Here is a 5,670-nt window from a genome sequence, read left to right on the forward strand (position 1 = left end):
AGGGTGTAAGTCAAACAAACCCCTTCCACCCCAAGTTACTTTTAGTCAAGGTGTTTATCACACACTTCGAGAAGCCTAATGATGCAAAACCCGAACGGAATGGAATCTACCTAGAAATATATATATAAACTGAATTTAGCATTGTCTGGGCAAAGTTGGAAAAAACAGTCACTGTATTTTTCTACACACAGTCGGAGCTTTGCAGACAGGCTGGGAATACTGACTAGCTTTTGCAGAAGTGCGCTTCTGTTCTTAGTGTGGTCGCTCAGAGGTTGCTGGAGAACCGGGTTTCCCAAACCATTGTTTCAAATATGGGCCCCCGAGTAAACTACTGGCTAGGAAAAGGTTGGCGCTAGACTGCACACGCTGTGTCTCAGCCGATCTTGGTGACCCCCGGAAAAAGGGTCGCCCTGCAGCTCTCATTCTGGGCTCCCTGCAGAGCCCCTGCCTTGCCCCAGCCTGGAGCAGGCTGTGACTTGCAGTGTTCCCAGGAAAGGGCAGGAAGATGATAGGCACTGATCTCTCAAGCTGCTGCCCAGTGCCTGGTGATGGAGAGTTAACAATGCGGGTCTCTCTTAGTCCCAAACACCTGCCCAGCACTGCGCGGAGTCGCAGGGCCCTGGAGAGTCTGTTGGGATTGCCGTTTGTGCGTTCTGTATATAGGTTCCAAGGGTGCATACGTGGTCGGGAGGATGGCACGATCCTCTTCAAGGGGCACGTGTTCCAACCGCCTTTTACCGGTCTCTGGGCTCCCCACCGTGGCCCAACCACACCTCAGAGCTCCTGGGCACCTCATTTGAGATCTACTTTTCTTCTTCTTTTACCGGCCTTGGCTTCGCCCAGAGAGGCTCAGTGCCCAACCCTGAACCAAGGCTGGGGTCGGGTGTGTGTGAGGTGTCCTTCCCTTTCTGGCTGCTCAGATGTTTGCAACCGGGGGACCACCCAGAAGTCCCAGGGACAAATAGACCTCACCCTGTGTTCAGCTTACAGTCAGTTATATTTTGAAGCTGTTGACATTAACCGCTCGCATAATCTTGCTACCAGGAGACCGAACTGAAGACCCTGGAAAACTCCAGGGGGAAATAAGCTCACCAAAGTCTACGGGATGGAAGAAAGGCCTGTCCCACTGTGTAGGTTTGCAGAGCGCCCTCGGAAGGGTACTGACTTTGCCTTCCCTTGTCTTTAAGGGAAACTTAGAATTCAAGTCAGTGAAGATGGCTTGCATAAGGGGGCCTGTTGCCTTATGTGAGTTCTTTGGCCAGCGCCTTGCTCTGCTGGAGGTGCTGCGTCTCTTTCCAGTAGCGTTTGCTGCGAGGAGGACGCCACTATAGTCTCTGACTCAGCCTCACCGCAGTCTCTGCTTCCGAAGAGGGTGACGAAGTCAATCGCTCCATGTAGAGCATCTGCCCGGCTGCTTACTTAACCCATGCAATTCTCTGCTTCCAAAGAGGGTGACCAAGTCACCCTAGAGCATCTGCGCTTTCTACTTAACCTGGAGGAATGCTTTTCCATGCTGGGACCTCCGGCCTTCTTTACCATCTTTCTCAGATGCGGGTTTTGATATGGCCTAAGTGTTAGTGCTGCTGCCGCCACAGCCCCTGCCCCTGTTGTGGATAGAGCTTACGTCTGCTCACCTTGTCGGTGCCCTTGTTGGCTTTCCTCCTTTGTATCACTGTCAAGGACCTGACTATGGAGACAGTTGAGAGCAAATGATTTAATAACGCCCTAGAAGGCCAAAGCAACGTCAGACGGCAGCGCCAATCAGCCTGCCGGTTCTTTCTCCCCAGATCTTGGCTACTGAAATGGTACTGGAAAGTCACTGACTTGGCTGGCCTGCCCTAAGTGTTGTTCTCAGTCTTGACCGCCTCATCACCCACAGAACGAAGGCAAAATTTTGGGCTGATTGGTGTTTCTCTCCCACTTAACCTTGACTCAGAGTTTTAAGTCTGCTTTTCCTGATCATTACTTAGTGATGCCAACAGGAAATCTCGAAACTTCTGAATTCCCAATGCTCAGTGGAAACTGTGGTGTCTCCTACTATGGACCCCCGTCGTGCTTCCTGCTCGCCAGTTCTTTCGTCTCAGCCTGGTTTCTTCTTTTCTTTTTTTCCATGTATGTGAATTCTCCCCTACCTTTCAACTGGATCACCCTCTGGGCACCTTTTTATCAGTGACCCCAGCTTTCCCTCTGGAGTCACGGCCACCACTGGAGCGAGTGTGTCTGCAAGGTCCATTTTCCAGGCTGCTTTGGAACAGGTTTCTTCAACTTCTATGCCCTGGCTTTAGCCTTGAAGCCTGGCCTATGCTCCAAAGAGACATGCTTTTCTTGGGAGGGCCCTTCCGACCCTTTTGGAACTGTCAGTAGAAGAGATGAGTGCTAAGTAGCTTTTGTCCCTGCCCAAGGTCACCGTCTCAGGTAATTTACCATGCCAGCACACAACTGTCAGCTGGAGTGATAAGAACCAGACTTGAATGCGCTGTACATTCTCCCCTTTCTATTTTGCATCAGAGAACCCGGGCTTACATGACGAGGACACATCTGTGGCCACTGTAGGGCCTATACCATTTCTGTGCTTGGAGATAACTCCGTTCACCGTTATAGGTGTCGAACCTGAGACACACCTGACTGAAATATATTTGTAGTGGCCCAAGGCCAGCATGGTGCCTGGGGGCTGCAGCTCGGGGAGGGAGGGTGCCTCGAGGGGCTGGAACTGAACTGCATTGGGAAACTGTGCTTTCTGCATATGGGCAGCGCCTTTGACAGCTGCCTATCTGGAGCCAACCTGTTACTATTGAGGAGCGGGCACAAATGGGGAAAAGAGGTGTTTTCAGGTATTAGTGTGTACTCCCTCACATGGGCCCCGGACCACTGTGTGTGGAGCAGATCCTCGGCAAAGGGTCCAGGCTCCATCAGCCTCTTGGATTTATAGCAGAGTTTTCCCTTAATCTTCTGCTGGGCCGGGAGCCACAGCCCAGCCTCAGCTTGAAACCCTCAATGGGCAGTGAGGGGAACTACTTTTCCCTACTACTTCCGGGGTTTTGCCGGCTTCCCAGGTTCTGTCTCTTGACAGCTCTAGCTTGCAGCGAGAGCCCCTCCACACCCAAGCCTGTCTTCAATGCTGATGGCCTTGACACAGGGCACAGGGCCTCCTGCTCCTCCCCAATCTGTTTTTGTTGGTTCTCTGCTTACTGTGGTGCCTCTTCACACTGTCTGTGTGTAGAATCAGCTTGATTCTACGGACACTCTACCGCTAGAGGCAGCTCTCATCCTTGAATCTCTACCGCCTTGCCTGTACAGTCCTTCAGGGGTCTTAAAATACGGCCTTTCAACTTCCTCGGAAGGAAGCTTTAGTCTCCGTTTGGAGCTCCTCCTGCTTTGACAGGTCCAACCTCCATTTCTAATTTAACCCTTGCTGCATCCCCCAGCCGCTCAATATCTGCCGAATTCTTATCAACTTTGCATGCTTGTCAACAACCACTCATTGTGCCTTTGCATGTACCTCATCCTCCCCCCCTCCCCCGTTTGGCGAAGCTAATATATTCAGCCTGGGGGCCACCACCAGATCCTCAGCACTAAGAAATGTAGTAGATCATTTTGTTCGTACCGCTGTGACATAACTTGTCCCCCACAGGGTCCCCAGCCCAGCTTTATGCCTGGGACATTTAACGTTGGTGCTTTACTGAGGGGGACACAGACTTCAGCACCACGTCCTAAAAAGGTCTGTCTCCCTGCAGCGCTCCTCTGTCCTTGGAGTCACGCTGCTTCCTGCTTATAATGCTCGCACGAGTAAAGACAGTTTGTTGCTCTTGAGAGTATCAGATTGGCTGAGATGACACGAGAGCCAAGGAGCAATCTTGTGTCTTCTTGTGTTCAAATTAGCTGAGACCAGAGTGCATCCTGTTGCATTTTCAGGTACTGCCAGCACCATCCGTGCTGGGGGGGAGGGACCCTCTGCCAGCGGTCCTGATAAACCTCTGGCCAGAACATTCTAGGGAAGCAGAAGGGCTCAGCATCATTCTCTGCTGTAGGCAGATTTTTCATGCCTTCAGGCTGTGCACATGAGGGCATCCCTGACCGGAGCTCGTCTATAGATGTCAATAGATGTCAACAAAGGCCAGGGCCATTTCTGGGCTTAGAGGCTCTGGCATTCTCACATACAGGCAGACCACGTGGCCCGTGTGGCTAAAGTGCAGGTGGCAAGACATCATGGGACTCACACTTCTCTTGTCCAGAGCTCCTGGGAAGCTCGTCCCCAAAGTGCTTCGATTATGGTCGCCAGGGACAAGGCTACTTACTGTTTAGTGTGGCATGGATGGTTTTATTTTATTTTTTTGCCTCAATGGAAATACCTGGTCAACAAGCTATGGTACTTCCTCTACCTTCTGAGGACACAGCACTACTGAGAGCCTGTGTTTAAAGGTGCCCCTGAACCTTTGGTTAGGAGACCCCAGCTCTGGGATGAGCAGGTTTGGCCAGTGCTCTCTATCTTTGTCACGCCGAGAAGGTGTTAGTTGAAGACAGATGTGTAGGAGCACCAACCCGACTTTGTTTCCTGGTGCAAGATCTCTGCAAAATGAAGAAGTGAGAGTCCCCTTTTAAGAACCTGATTGCTCTCCCCACGAGGCCTTGTCCTACCGGGGAGAGGACCAGCTTTATGTCTGTATGCCAAACAAATGCCACTTTCTGACTTCCCTTACCAACTTGAGAAGTAAGAGATTTCAAGCCAAGTAGACATGAGGCTGGAGGGTGCAGGGGCAGGACAAGGTGGGCTTACTTGGCTTTTGTCGTCTGCTTTGCCACCTCTCCAACCTCCCTGCGGGTGGCATTGTCCCAGATGTACGTTGGAGACGAGACTTGATGATGTTCCTCCCTTCAAATAAAATGTTTCAATATCTCTTTTTGCATGCAGCTCATTAAAAGCAAATTGGACTTTAAAAAAGCCTGCTTTGGTCTGTGTTGCTATAACGAAATACCTAAGATGGGGGAGTTTATGAGCCACAGAGAAGTGGAGGCTGAGAACCGATCAAGGGCACTAGCAAGTTCAGTGTCTGGAGCGTCTGTTTCTCATTAATGACACCCTTTTAGATAGCTTCAGGTGCAGAGAAGAGGGAGAATGAGGCTGAGGATGTGTTCGTTGTCACAAGAGTGGACGATTAAACCCTTTGGTAAAACCCCTGACCCTACTTACGGGGGGCCCAAGAGTTATTAACCCAGTAATTAACTCATCTCTTGGTATCCCGCTGCAGGGCGTGTTCTCCCGTGTGTTCACACACAGATCAAAGTAGGAAGCAATCCCCGCCTCCTGCTAGGGCACTTAGAAGGGATAAATTGAGCTGCTGGAAGCGCAGAGGATGGTCAGGCCAGCACCTGTTCTGCAGGGACTGAAAACACTCCCATGTATTATAAAATGCACTCTTCAGATTAGGGACTAGTAGGGAAAAGATCAGCCTGCCTCCTGTCTACAATAAATATCGAATTGCACGCATTCCAGTTGTGTAAGCTGACCTTCATGTCCTGCTGGATCACCGCTGGACCCGGTTTCTGACAACGCCAGGCATCCGAGGTACTCCACAATATAGGAAAGCGCACTTAAGGTGGGAGGGCGTAGTTTGGGCACGTCCCTCAGATCTACAGATTTGATTGGGCGTTGATGCTGTTATCCCCACAATA

The sequence above is a fragment of the Microtus oregoni genome, unplaced genomic scaffold (assembly GCF_018167655.1).
Source record: "Microtus oregoni isolate MIOR12 unplaced genomic scaffold, Mior012 000007F_ref0000211, whole genome shotgun sequence".
NCBI classification, from domain to species: Eukaryota; Metazoa; Chordata; class Mammalia; order Rodentia; family Cricetidae; genus Microtus; species Microtus oregoni.